The sequence below is a fragment of the Leptinotarsa decemlineata genome, unplaced genomic scaffold (assembly GCF_025532065.1).
Source record: "Leptinotarsa decemlineata unplaced genomic scaffold, Ldec_3_MD MMD2_tig00000882_RagTag_RagTag, whole genome shotgun sequence".
NCBI lineage: Eukaryota > Metazoa > Arthropoda > Insecta > Coleoptera > Chrysomelidae > Leptinotarsa > Leptinotarsa decemlineata.
Window position 1 is genome coordinate 3,258,474 of NW_027412556.1, and position 15,996 is coordinate 3,274,469.

The 15,996-nt window shown below is 34.5% G+C and overlaps 1 protein-coding gene across 3 annotated transcripts in view; it reads left to right on the forward strand.

The window, feature by feature from the left end:
• Window positions 1-15,996, forward strand: part of ich (zinc finger protein ichor) — a 70,580-nt gene that overhangs the window by 15,647 nt on the left and 38,937 nt on the right. The window contains exon 1 of one of the 3 annotated variants that reach the window (XM_074174815.1): window positions 11,304-11,482. The exons of 1 other annotated variant lie outside the window; for it this stretch is intronic. The gene's annotated coding sequence lies outside the window, so the exon portion shown is untranslated. Of the gene's footprint in view, window positions 1-11,303; window positions 11,483-15,996 lie in introns of those variants that run through there. One more of the 3 variants, XM_074174814.1, reaches the window with a different exon arrangement.

Below are 15,996 nucleotides of genomic sequence, written 5' to 3' on the forward strand. Positions count from 1 at the left end.
AAAATCGCAGAACGCAAATCTGACACAGTCTGTCGATGTAGCCACTAGAAAGAATCGTTTGTTTTTGGCTACCGATTTTATGATGAATTGGAACAATAATTTTCATAAACTGTTTTATTGAATCTTTTTATGAAGTGTGGTTTGGGATGACTTTTCATCGGCAATTTGGATTCCTAGCAAAGTGACAGGTATTTTTGATAAATTCAATCAATTTTGAACACTACAAAATATTATTCTAGCCCAAATTCATGTAATTTTTGTAAATATTCTTTGTTGATGTTCTTGATATCGAAAGATATATAGTGTGTCATTTCCTTGGATTACTTACTATTTTATTGACTTTTGACTTTTGGGAAGTTAGATATTTTCCACAATTAGTTGAATACTCCTGATTTATTTATATTATTTTCATATAGTATTTTTAAAGGTGCAGTGTTATCTTTCCACTCTTTCTCTTCTTTTATCTCAAATAAATTCAGTTCGTTGTTCTTTATTATTTTAATATAGGAAATAAAATGTAATACCAGATACTTTGGTGTAGAATAAATCCAAAAGCGGTACTTTTCCTAAACACCAGAACTGCAATATACCATTCTTGACTCGCGCTTTACCAACCAAGTTGACGTCTACAAGAGATAAAGAAAACAATACAGAATCTTGTTTTTTCCTACTTCAGGAGTTTTTTCTAAAAATGTTTCGAAACCTTATAGTGCCTAAAAAATTAACAAATAGTTCTAAAATCTTATTTACTAAACATTGAATAAAGCAAAATGTTGGTCACTAAACAAACGTCATTCGAATGTATTATTCATTTTCATGTTTTATTCTGAACCCAATTTGCTGGGAGTGAATGAGTTTTGAATATCAATGCATTCGTGAATAATATCGATGAAGGAATATGCTGAATCTGATTGGTTTCATTTAAACTGATGGACACGTCTGGAATAAATTCTAAGCGAATTCATTCTTCATCAAAACATTGAAATCAAGATATTTGATAAATAATTCGTTGAATTTATTTATATTCACCTAGAAATATGCACTATTGGTATATCCGGCTCGAATGACCAGCACATTGTTTATATTTACTAAAAATTGTACATTATTGGTATATCCGGCTCGAAGGACCAGTACAATGTTTATGGCTTCTAAAGAATATACTGTGATTATGAAATGAAGGCGTTTCTATCTTGCTTGTTTTCATAAAAAGTCAATGAAATCATCAAATATGATGTTGCAAAAACAGAACCTTTTGATGGTTGAAAACTGCTTTTGAAATCTTGCTGGAGGGTAGTTGATAAAGATATCTTATATACATATTTACTATGAAGTTTAATACTTTTGATGCACTGTTTGGAACCTTTGGTGTAGTAATGAATATTACTGAAGTTTTTCCCAACACCAAATGGTTATTTTTAACACTTCGACACGTGTTTCGATCATCAAGTGATCATCTTCAAGAGGAAGATCAAACTGCAGTTTGATCTTCGTCCTTATATTTGTTAGGTATAATATGGCCAGGATTCAAACTATTAATGGTTTTTCGTTATTAGCTTTTGTCTTTTTTTCTACACCCGTACTCTAACAATACACTTATATGACCATAATCCGTTTCATAATGATATCCATTATGATAGAGATTTTTCATAACTATACAGATTATCAACCAATAGAAACCCATAAATTTTCAATCAAGAATCCTGTTCTTTTGTTTGTCCTAGATTCTAACCTAAGTAACTAATTGCTTTATTTGTCAAAATCAGTTTTCATATTACCTACCTATATTATCAAAATGTCTGAAAACAGCGATATAGAAGGAATACCATCGACTCCAATATTTTTAAAAGATCAGTTTAATTACAGTTGTTATATTCAATATAAATATAATTAGAATCTTTATAGGTTTCATATATCCATGATAATACCATTAAGCTTGTGTTTTTTTAAAAAATATGAGTTAATTACTATAAATATGTTCAATACAAATATAATATTTATAGTTTTTCATTATTTATCGGGTTAAGAAAAAATAGCGTTTGCAAATCTCATGTAATGGTTATTAATACACTCGCATATACCATACAAAACTCGCCTTCGGCTCGTTTCGTATCCCGGTTAATGCTCGTGTCTTAATAACCATCATTACATGATCGTTGCATAATATACTATTATAGATTATCTATTTTCGTTTGTTTTCCTCAACAGAATACAGGAGTGCAAAAACACTTTTGAAATATTTCTATAAACTATAAATATTGCAGAAGGAAATTATAAACTATTTCCTAAAAGGGGGATTGAACCACGAATTTGGAAATTCTGAAAAAGTCATGAAACATCTCGATTATCAAAAACTTTCAATTTTACGAAGTTGAATATTAGCAAAAAAAGAGAAGAAAAAATAAATAAATTAGAGGAACACATTTGAATATATTATATTTTTCAAAGCGTTTTTTGGATGATGAGTGTGTAATAGTTGCTCGGTATTTTTTATCTTATCTTTGTTAGAACTGAATTTTTTTTCTTCAGCTTTCTGTATTTTGGTAATGAACCTAATTAACTCTGATTACTTTCAGTATTTCAGTATGACTGTAAATCAGGAGACGTAATATTCAATTTCGATTCATGTTCATAGTAAGTTGATAACCCACAATCTCGTACAGCCTGCATGTTCCTTCTAATATATTTTTGAGAAAAGATTATTCAAAATAAACAATGATCAACAATTCCGACAATGAATACTCTTCAAAATACGATGATCTTGGTGGCAATTCCATTTATTCAGGTATTAGGTGTTTCATTACTTTTGATGTAGATTTTCTGGGGTGATTTTGCCTTTCCAAGCATTTGTATTGTGAAGACTCAATACAATAAATTTTATTCAAAGAATATCCTGAAAACCATTACATATTGCAGGCAGGTTCTACTAATAACTCCTGTACCTGTCGAATACAATACACATAAACAGAAATCAAATTAGAATGTCATTGGGAAGTAATTGGTAATCCCTTGAAATAATTCGCTACCTGCTGTGATAAGTTTTCAAAGTAATATCCTACATGCAAGTAATTAAAAAAATTGTGATCTGTGCTTTTTTAAGCATTTAGTGTTGGTACATGAATCAGTGTAAATTAATGACTGTAGAAAGAAAGTAACTACTTCTGAAGTCGTCTCATAAACGAATTTCAATTTCCTCCTATAAGAATTGAAATGTGTGTGTTGAAATTTGTTTTTTCCCCCAATTAGGTGTCATACCCTTATATGAACGACAATCCTCAGAAGTCGAAGTTAAAAAATACCTTACACTGCATCTTCAACGTTGAAAACTAACTTTATGTTGAAAAAAAATACACTGCTTTACACTAAGTAAAAACGTTTATAACCACTAATAAAATTTTAGTAGTAGCAATCAAAAAGTTCATCTACATACGTAACTGAGGCACAGTTCATTTGACATTAATAAACAATGAACAATTACTGTAAAGTAATCAAAACACTTATTGTATTGAAAGTATCTCTTTACATTTATTAAATGACAGCTTTGATAAGATGTCTTCATTGTTAATAAATTTAACGAGTACGCGCCTCAAACGTCCTGCTTGTAAAAGATTTTAATCTACATATCATCCTTTATCTTCCACTTATCAATATCAAAATATAATGATAATTGTTTATATTGATAAGTTCATACATAGGTAACCAGTACATACATAGCAGGATTCAGTTTTCGTCCATATTCGAACCATGGACAAAATGCACGATACATTAAATATTAGGCACTATCATTAATTCATTCCTGGGGATACTGAACATTTCTTTAATTATTTCCATGATAATGTATGAATCTGTTTTTATATTTTGAAATAGAAGATTGAGAGATTAAAAGATACAATTGATAAAATTTTCTATGAACAATCTGAAAACTGTTTTTCATTCTAATATTTAGAAACCCATACAAGGTGTCCATAACTTCATAAAAGTTAGTATTATGCAGTTCAAATATGTATCCCAGTTCATTAATGATAATAAACTTTTCAATTTGCGAAATGAAAAGTACGAGTAAGTCTATATCCTTGAAGAAAATTATCACATATTTATTATCGATGACCTGGTGGGAATTATAATCTACTGTAGATATAATCAAAATAGATATGTATATATATGCTAGGGAATCATATGAATAAAACAAGTATTTCTTAATGAAAAAACAGACAAATTTATACCATTGAGCTTGTATCACTCTTTGGTTGTGTAACTATTAACAATGGTTTGAAATCTTCTTTTGGGACAAGAAACAGAATCCCTTCTCTACAATTATGAAATATAAGGTTGTTTCAAAACTTTTGTCGGTTTTTATGGTATATACATAAAAATTGGACATGAGGTTCTACAGTGCTTGAAAAGATGATAGTCAGTTGGCGAGAGGTCTGGGTAGTATGGTGGGTGAAGCAGAACTTCAACGCTGGTTTAATTTTCGGACGGTGGTTTGTGAAACGGGCGTCGTCGTGGAGCACGATCGGTCCTATTTTGTTGACAAGTACGGGCTGCTGCTAACGCAATTGTTGGTACATTTCGTAGTTATAGTGAATCACACCAGCCGCTGATAACCATTCAGTAGCCATGGTCTTTTTTTTCGTGGGTTTTCATCTCTGGAAAGTGCCTGGGTGGCTCATTTGACGTCCAACCACTGTCCTAAACGTCTCCTGTTATCGTATAGGATTCACTTTTCACCACAAGTGACGATCCGATTCAAAAAAGGACCGTTGTGGTTGCGCAAAATCAAAGAACACACCATTGGGCACAAACTTTTCGAAATATTCGACCTTTACAATACGTTTCAAACCACTGGAAGTAGCATGGGACTTGACGCCCAGTTCATCCGTTGTCCCACGCATCGTTTGTGGTAGATTAGTTTCTACCATGCTCCTCAACTCATCGTCCTGGATTTCTGTAGGTAATCTTCAAGGGGCTTATCTTCAAGGCTAATATCTCTGGAACGAAATTTCGCAAATCAATGTCGAACATTGCGTTTATCAATATCATCATTGCCAAATGCCTAATTGATTTTTCGGGCTGTTTCGCTTTGCTTCGATATAAATTCGTAGAGAAAAATTGGCATAAAATCGTTCAACGCCATCATATATTAATAAACTGAACATCCAACATTAGCGATTGATACAAATCTTCATTTACTTAGTAGTTAGTGGAAGAATATTTACGTAAAAATGATTCACTTCACTACGTATATTGATAGCAAACAAAAACATGAACGAAAATTTGTTGACTTAGTAAGTAGTAAGTAAACTACTACTTGGGAGTAGTACAGAATGATTGTGGTACGTGAGGTTTAATAAGAGTAAATATTTCATAGTCAAGGTTCATTGAATATTATGGTTTGAGAGTAGTAAAGTGGAGTAATCAAAATTGTGATTACTTGGAGCGTCGAGACGACGGAAAACGGCCGGTTGGTATGATACTTGTTCCATGGAAAAACGATGAATCTCTTGTCTGGAACTTTACTTGTCTGGAAACATTAGTAACTCACCATCTTCCTGCTTCTGCGAAAGCCGGTGCTGCTACCTCTTTAGGAGAAAGTTACAAACTACGGAAATATCAGAATTTGGGAAATGATTATATCTTTCGCCCAATAGCTGTTGAAACTTTTGGTGTTTTTGGCTCTGAACCCTTATCTTTCATCAATGAAATTGGATAAAAGTTAACCAATGAAACCCACGAATCAAGAGCCACATCTTTTCTCACTCAAAAAATTAGTATAGCCATCCAAAGAGGAAATGCGGCTTCGTTTTTTGGTACTCTTCCTGATTCTAAAAAAACTTCATGGAATTTACATGTTTCCTGAAAACCAACTTTATAAAGAGAAGAGAGGTAATAACAAACCACTTAATGGCATTGAAACAAAAGTACAAACCACTTTATGGAATTAAAACAAAAGCAAATCAAAAAAAACACTTTCGCTGAGCAAAATTCTGAAATGGTTTTCAAAGATATTCTGAATTGTCCAGTAATAAATTCTTCGCATCCGTGATTACTCGAAAGAAAACAGCAGTGGCGAACGTATCATCAACAGCTACAACACAATTAGGTCAGTGATACATTCCTCAGTCAAAACCCTTGGGCTAAATGGTTTGAAATATATTGGTACACCTGTTTCATGAACAGCGTAATCAATGTTTATCAAACACGAGATGGTTATTGGAATATTTGAAAAACGATGAATTCATGAAAGATATCAATACTAGTATTTCTATAGTATGGATGGTGCTTTAATCAAAGCGTTTGCAGAAATCATCAAAGAGTTATGGTCAGAAGATTCATTTGATAGAATAGTTAATACAGTCTCCTCAACAAAGTTTTGCTCCTCGATTTATGGGTACTGCCTGGTACTCCTGGGACGCCCAGGAGTTCCTTCGTAATTTTTTAGAAGGTTTACATGAAGACGTTAATATAATTAATGAGAAACCTAAACCAGTCTTAAAGGAGGTTGACAAAAAATTGAGCGACAACGGAAATGCACAAGAGTCATGACTCAGATATTTGAGGATGCAGATTGTAGATAATGTCGTGGTTCGATTGAAATCCACGATGAAATGCATACACTGCGGACACTCATCAGTAACATTTGATCCTTTCTGGGATTTGTCTCTCTCCATACCACAAATAACCGACCAATTGAGTTTGTGGCAGTGCTTGGATTCGTTCGCATAAGAAGAAACTTTGGAAGGGAATGAAAAACCGACGTGTTCGAAATGCAAGGAAGGGAGAAAATGCACAAAGTCCTTATCAATCCACAAGTTTCCCTATATTTTAGTAATTCATTTAAAAAGATTCTCTCCAACGGAAATATTTAGAGGCAAATTGAATGTTGTCATCAAATTTCCTCTAGAAGGATTGGATATGGACACATCGGAAAATGTGGCTACTTGTTGTTATAATCTATATGCACTTTTGAATCACAGTAGGACTACTTACAGCATACTGTAGACACCCGTATAATGGCACGTGGCACAAATACAACGATTCACACGTATCACCAATTTCACCAAAATCGCTTGTGAGTGGAGAAGCATATGTCCCCTTTTATGAAAAGGATGGGACAAAATTGCACCTTTGAGATAACTGGTGTAAAGTTTTTTCATGTCCCTGTAAGTACGAATATATTTGATATTTATATTCGAATATGTATTTGTATTTGTTTACCTGATAAGTTGAATTTTAATTGTTTCATTTGTATAATACATATACTCCTACCAGCACTAAAAAAACATAATTTGTTGACTGATATTTCTCGGTGTAATTTTGAGAAGTCTAGTGAAATTACCTAGTGATTACTGCTGTAATCAGCAGAAATGTAAATTGAATACAAATTAAATGTCAAACTTCAATCAATGTTAACTATATTTAGTAAGGAGGTAAAAATAATTCTCCACTCTGAGTCGAACTAATTTTATTTTTGAGTGAGTAAATTAGCTCAGTTCACTTCAATAAAATCTTCTTTTTCAAAATATTTCTATGAATTATTTTATGTATTCTACAGAAGTGTATCAAAGATGAAAAAAGGTAGTACCTAGTTTTATCTCTGGTCTGATGCACAAGTGCACTGCCTGAAATCCATCCATTGACCTCTGCTTCAGATAATCCTGATAAAATTCCTCGAGCTTTCGACTCCTCTACGGCTGTAGATGAACCTCCGCAACTCACGTATTTCATTAATTTTTTTCCGTTCCGATTCCTCCGTAACGCCGATAATCACTCCATTCAGCATAAAATAAAGTACTATAAACCGAAATAAACCCATTTCATCCTCTGATAAACAATTAAATCCTAAATTGTTTTTATGGTGTGCTGGAATACAAAGACATAAAACAAGACAAGAATACCCAGTAAGTAAAGTATGCGTCGATGGCAAAGTGGGTCAATGGACTACTTGCGTTCCCCCCACAATTGTCGACTCCGGGTCCCCCTTTCCCCTTTGATCTCATGCACAGTCTTCGACCGACTCTTCCGGTTTGAGTGGTGCTGGTACTATCGAACATTGCGGCAACGACGAGGTACCACTATTGATTCAGGGGCGGGCTTAAGAATGATGCATAATTCTATTAGTTCGGACTACCATTGTCTAATATGATATAAATTGATTCAAAATCCCTGAAAAAAATCTGTAAAAAATGTAAAAGATCTGCTGAAAAATAACAATTAGGTATATCAAGCAAAGAAACTGAAATTACAATGAAATAAAATACAAGCAACAGCCAACACGAGATGAAAATTAAAAAATTACTTACAAGAAATGAAAATTAAAAATTGAAAGATTCCAAACCAAGTTACTTCATGACGTTTCGATTGCTAGTATCCAAAATCATCTTCGGGCGATAACTGAACTTATTCCTCAGAGATCTGACTATTTATAAGTCATTCGAGTGCTTTCCCCATCGGTTTTAGCGGAAACTGATCGTTTGGTGGGAGTTGGTCGTGTTCCGCTTGATTAGAGGTTTCCATATGTTGCGTATCTCGTTGCTAGCTTGACTAAATGTGTTGTTGGATAACATATATGCGGCTTCTTTGAATTTTCTCCTAAACCAGTGTTCTTCTTTATAGATGATTTCAGCATGAGCCCACTTGATGTTATGTTGATGAGTCCAAGCATGCTCTGCTATTCCCGATTTGCTGTGTTTCTTGTGCTTGGCAATGCGAACTTTCAATGGCTACTTACTTTTACCGATGTATGATTCTTGGCACTCGCAGGGTATCGGTAAATGCAATTCTTGGAATCGCAGTCCGCGTTTGGTGGCCTGGTTTTCGTGAGGCTGCTACGGATAGTGTTCCCAGATCTGAAACAGGTTCTGATGTTATACTTGGATCCAATCCTTCGTATCCTTTCCGATAATCCTCTGATGTAGGGAAGTACAAGTACTGGTTGTGGCGGCTTCTTTTCCTTGTGAGGCTCTTGCTCTCTTCTAGATGAAGCCTGTTCTACCACCACTCCGGAGTAACCATTCCGTTTAAGGTCATTTTTGATGATGCCTAGTTTCATTTCGAGACCTTTCTTTATATTACAGAGCCCGAAAGCACGGTCTAGTGCTAGTCTAGTAGAGTTTTGATGATTCCTCTCCATATATATATATATATATATATATATATAATATATATATATATATATATATATTATATATATATATATATTGGCTATAACCGGTGGAAGTGGCGATCCCATTGGCAGTCTTTCATCTTGCGTAAAGAATTCGTCCTTCAGTTGGAAGTAACAGTTTCGTACACAGCATCCTAGTAATTCCATGATTACTTGTATCAGTGAGTTTGTTCTATCTTTCAGGTCCCCAACTTCGGATAGCTTCCTCTGTATGATTTGAAGTGCTTCTTCGACAGGGACGTTGGTGTAGAGACTTTCCCCGTCAAACCACCTTAAAAAAAAAGATGCATAATTTCGTGCACTGCTGTAAATGCCATAATAATATGTTGCTTTTTTGATGTTTCTTGAGTATTTATCCTTCCACAATCAGAAAAATGAATGAATCAGATGTATCAATACAGGAAAACGCAGTTTGAAGAAAGAGCTCCCAATGATATTGGTAGAAACAGTGACGCTCACAATCGTCAAATGTGAGTAAAAAAGAGCATCGTAAATATATAAAGAGAAGACAGATAACGGGATCGGAGTAGAGTGACATATTTTGAAGTCAACTGGTGATAATGCAATAAAATGAAGTGAAACAAATTTTTCGCCAAAAAACTTCACCAAAACATTAGAAAACGCAAAGAATCCACCTAAATTATTTCAGCAAGCAAGTATATTTCAAATCGCTCTGTTGAAATGGGTATTCCCAAATGGGTGTTTCCTCTCTTGCTTGAGGTTATATCTGGTGAGTAAGGTGGATGGTCAAGCAGTTCAAACCGTAATTCGTGGATTTTCGCCAATGAAACCGCGGAGGTGTGAGACGATGCGTTGTCTTGGTGCAACATGCCTTTCTTTTTCTGCAAATGTGGTCATTTTTCCGCAAGGTCTGCCTTCAGCTTGTCAAGTAATTATGCGTAGTATGCTTCCTTAATGGTTTTCTTTTTTTGAAGATAATCGATTGAAATAACGCTATGATTATCCCAAAAAACAGACTTATTCACTTTCCCAGCGGAAAAAACAGTGTTTGATATTTTTGGAGGATTATTAAAAAGTGTAGAAGTGAATGAACATCAGACTGATTTCACCCTTGAAGTGGCTTCGCTTAATAGTTTTCTCAACCGAGACCACAACACAAAAGTAGCAGTAGGTTCTTCCGTAGAGATTTTTTGTGATGCGGGACACCAGGAAAAGTAACAGCGTAATATGAACCTCCCAAGAATCATAATAAGTTAGAAAGTTGTCATATTCATAAATTTTGCTCATCAAATAGGATGGATTATTGAATAAATAATTTATTCACTCAGTTTTCCTTCACAAATGACTGAGAAAAGCAAAACAATGTATTTTTCTGGGGTACTGATAGAATTTTTCAATGTTCTTTAATAAACTTCATTTCCATTGTTTTGAAAGTCAATAGCGGCAAAACTAAGCAGTTATTACGCTACTTCTCAATTATCACTCCAGTTGAAATTAAGCCTTACCATACTTTACAATTCACTTTATTTATATACCAATAATATGTAACATGCTCCAGAAGTTTGACCGATTTGAAGTTCCTAGTTTCGGAAAAATCTGAGCTTGCAGTGAGAAAGAGCATTTTTGTAATTTAGCTTTCCATAAAATTACTCCATCATTAAAGTTCGCTTCATTTCCGGTGTTATCAATTTTCTGCGTCTTCGCTAAAGGTACAATTCAATCTAATGTTTCTCCATCACTCTGACGTTGAAAAATTGTCTATTTTTCTTACTGGGTATAAATGTATATTCTCCTTTTTCATATTTCACTCCTATATTTGTTTATTCAGGGAAATATTTAAGGCTATAATTCAAAACGTGGATATTTTTATAGTGGGCGAAAGAAAAATTTGGCTGTAACTGTGAAAGCATCACAGATTACCAGAATTATATTTAGGGTAAAATGTGAAAACCTTAAAACTTTTGTATCTTAACATTTTTTGATAGCTATCTTTCATTAGGAAATGATCGACCGTCTCCATACATATCAGCGACCCTGTATAATGAGATAGTAACAACAAAATAGGCACAACTAATTTAAGAACTGAAAAAGAAAAAAAAATATTATAATTTTTTAAACTAGGTCAGGATGTAAAACAATCTATATGGTTTTTATTTGCATATTTGTTTTCTGTTTCCCTTCTTTCGAAAATAAACTAACAAGTTCCTTGGAGACATCCAAATAGTATGTGTTTGTATGTTCATTGTGAATGTTTCAATAACGGTTTTATCCGTATTTTTATGCCGTCGTATTGTCAATTTGTTTTTTTGTGTTTTTATCAGTTTGTTATTTCAACTTTGGACTATCGAGTAGTTTTTGGTGAGTCAATATTCTACAAAGTCCTCTAAACAGTTGAAGTTGCATGAAGATGAGTTTTTCATAATCCATTGTTTTTTTTCTTTATCACTTTCCCCCTCTTCTCTATCTCTAAGGCAGTTATCAGTTCTAATATCGGTTCAATATAACTAACTAACATTATAACAACGAATGAACATGACTGAATAATTTTTGTATATTTTTTATCTAATTCTATTGATAATTCTAAAAAAGCAATACAAAAGTCAATGTCAAATCAGAAATAATGATAATTTTATACAGTTCATTTTAATTTTTGTCACACACAGTATGGATCGGAGAATTCTCCAGAACATTTGTGCGAGATGTTTTTATATAGAAAGTACTCGGGTGTCTGGAACAGATTCTAGGAATGCAAATATTAAACTTTTCCAGCAATGTTGGGCAGTCAACTATGCTTTTGATGATTTTATAGGTTAGTACAACATTATAATATCAACGCCTTTTTTCGAGACTGCAAAAGTTATGCTTTAGTAGCAATTCAGAGTGGGTTGTTCCTATTGGAGGATGAATGCCATCGGTTTTTATGCTTAGCAGTTTTGAAAATCGTCATTGAGTTGCTTCTATTCTATCAATGTGATATTGATAAAAGGGGCTCCACACAACTGACGCGTATTCTAACTTTGATCTAATGAAAGCATAGAATAAAGTTTTTAAGGTCGAAGTTTCTTTGAAAAAAGCGACGGGCGCTTGATATACAAAAAATATGACACAAAGCTCCTGACAAATGCTTCACAACCCTAGAATATAATGTCAATATCTTCAACTACTACAAAATGGCGGAACTTTTGATAATTGTCTGAATATATTGATATTTGACTACATAATATGAGGTAATGAGCTTGAGGTCAATTCAGAAGATGCTGGAAATGGTTGCCTTGGACTTCTTGAACTCTGCCGTATATCCAATATTGAAGCAGGTTCAGTTTCGTACATCTTTTGCTTCATAGCCCCATAAAAAAGTCCAAAGGTGTCAAATCTGGCGAGCGGGCTGGTCATTCTGTAGGACCTCGACGGCCAATTCAACGACCGGGAAAAGTAGTATCCAAATAGTTTCTTACATGTCTGGAGTAATGTGGTGGTGCTCCATTTTGGTGGTATACAATATCCATATCGAATTCATTAGGATTCGCTTCGACGATTTCAGTGATGAGAGAGTCAACAGTAGTTTCCAGCATATTCAAATACAGTTCCCCTGTTGAATTTTGATAAATAAATAGAGGCCCTACAATATGGTTTCCCAATATTCCTGCCCAAATGTTAATTTTTTCTGGATATTGGGTATGTGTTTACCGGAAAACGTGAGGGTGGCTGTCACTCCAATAACGGCAGTTTTGTCTGTGAACATTGCCGTTTGAAAAAAAGTACATTCGTCACTAAAACAAATATTGTGGAGATAGGTAGGATGCCTTGCAATGGTTTCCGTCACGATTTCGCAGAATTCTTTTCTTCGATAAGGGTTATCTTCAGTTAATTGGTGTACCATTTTAATTTTGTATGGATGATACCTATTCCTCTTCAAAAGTCTCCACATAGTAGAAGGAGACACCTCACAAACATTCGCGACGGAATAAGTAGACTGTTCAGGATTTTCTACCATCTCACCAATTATTTGCACTTGCTGTTCTTCCGGAATGGACGGATGACATGAGGGCTTTTTGTTATGTACACAACCAGTAGTTTTTACTAGTAAAACCGAACACTTAATGAGAATATTCTGACTGAACAATGATGTTCATTGTCGTACTGACATTTTTTGTCGTTTTTATAAACAAAAAATAACTTAGCAAACCTTATCGGTTTGTTGGAATTGCTATATGGCAGATAAAAAGGAATATTTCTAGAAATATCGATATTAGGTAATGTGTTTATTTTCAGGAAATTATTAAATGTCCCGCCATTTTGTAGTAGGTGAAGATATTGACTTCAGATTCTAGGGTTGTGGAGTATTCGTCAGGAGCTTCAAAATGATATATCACAAGATCCCCTTTCCAGTTCAATTTTTGTTCCAGATGGCGCCCAGCCGCCATCTTGAAAGTTCCATCTGTCAATTTCACTTCGAAATAAAATATTCATGCATTAATTTCATTATCCTAAATTTAAAGTTTTTGAGTTGACCCGTTCAAAAAATAAAAAGGGGGGGGCATTTGAGAAATGCACTGTATACACATGCCTCCAGTTTATATTATATTTGACTTGCTAAAAACATATTTATATATGTAACATAGTCATTCAATTTCATTTTATTATTAAAATTCTTTCAAATCAAGTCGGTGAACTGACACATTCCTGATATACTCCTTATTTTTTGTTGGGCTCCGTGTTTCCGAAATGTAGGTCGCCACTAGTCGGATATGATTTCCTGCCTCCTTTGCCTCAACTATGAAAAAGTTAGTGCGGGCCCCCTGCTTCCTGGTGCAATACACAGGTTGTCGTCGGCTCGACGCCATTGAACTGGTAAACACAGCTCTCGGCTGGAGAAAGTGCTCTCCAAGAGAATTCATTAATTCGACGAGCCATTGACTTCTGAAGGTTCAAAGAAATCCGTACGACAACCTCCATGACCGGCGTTCGCATTCGCAATCCGGTAATATATTCGTTCCGGGTAAATTCCGTGTTTTTCGCATCTATCTGTGATATCGACAGCTTTCATATATCCACTCGTTTTCTACATGACGAATGCTTCAAGTGTTTGTGTTGGATCGAGCGAGCAGTATCTGGTAGCCCGCAGTTTTTTGCATTTGGTATGCGTTTATTACCGGAAGAGTAGTACGGATCCGGTAAAATGATGAAAAAGTTAAGGCTAGGTCACCAGAACAGAGTTCAACAACGATGAAACGCCTCTTTCTTACAGCCATGAAACTAACAGCCATAAAACTAACATCTAGGTGTCATTTTTCTTGAATCATATTTGACCCTCAGTGCCTATTTACGAGGGTGGTCCCAGAAGTACCCGACCTGACCTAGAGATGACAGATGACGGTAGTTGTTTGAAAAATATCACTAAAATGTAATAGATACACCCCTATAATGACCATGCTTCAGGTTCTCGATTGGCTATCAGTAAAAGACAGGCTTTCCTATTTTTCCATGATATTTATTTTCAAAATTATTACTGGAAAATTTCCTACCTATTTCAACCAGTTCATAACTTATCAAAATGAAATCCATGATTACCCTACACGAGGGAATAAGAACTTATATGTTACCCGAACAAAATATACCATGACAATGAATTCTCTTTTCCACAAGGGTCTCTTGGACTAAGGCCTTCGACAGGCTTGACCATGGCATTCTACTGAACAAACTAGTAGTCTTTGGATTATCTCCATCCTTAATCGCACTCTTTCAGTCCTATCTATGGGATCGAAAACAATATGTCCAGCTCAATGGTTTTAAATATACCGAATATAGTGCTTCTTCCGGTGTTCCACAAGGTTCAAATCTTCAATATATTCATTAATGATATTGCAGATGTTATAGATGTGTATTTCCTTTTATATGCCGATGATCTAAAACTATACTGCCTCGTTGAGAATATAGATGATTGTGTGAACCTCTCAGCAAACGTAGGACGGGTTGTAGAATGGTGTTATCGAAATAACTTGTCACTGAACCCGGATAAATGTAAGGTCATGTCCTACAGTTTGAAAACGAATATCTTGATCTTTGATTATTCAAAAGAAAACGTTTCCCTGGTGAGACCAGAAACATTTACTGATCTTGGCGTCACATTTGACACTGCACTATTATTTAATAGGCATATCGATAATGTTGTAACCTCCTCCTGTCGTTTGTACGGATTAATTGCACGTAGCAGTAGAGATTTCAAAGAAACATCGACCTTAAAAACTTTATTCTATGCTTTCATAAGATCAAAGTTCGAATACGCGTCACTTGTGTGGAGCTCCTTTTATCAATATCACATTGATAGAATAGAAGCAATTCAACGACGATTTTTAAAACTGTTAAGCCTAAAAACCGATGGCATTTATCCTCCAATAGTAACAACCCACTCTGAATTACTACAAAAGCATAACTTTTGCAGTCACGAAAAAAGGCGTGAATATTATAGTGTTGCACTAACCTATAAAATTATCAAAAGCATAGTTGACTGTCCAACATTACTGGAAAAGTTTAATATTTGCATTCCTAGAATCTGTTCCAGACACCCGAGTACTTTCTATATACAAACATCTCGTACAAATGTTCTGGAGAATTCTCCGATCCATGCCATGTGTGAAGTGACAAATTCTGTTAGCGATAATTTAGATATATTCAGTTGCAAATTGTCAAATATAAAATCCCACTTCCTAAAATAATTATTTTGTCACCTATAATAAATATGAAATGTGTAGTCTTTATAGTCACTTGTTTGTATTGTTTGTAGTGTTTGTAGACTTTACAGTCACTTGTTTGTGATGTATTCATCACAAACAAGTGAATTTGTGAAAATAGAGAAAATTGGTCATCGTTAT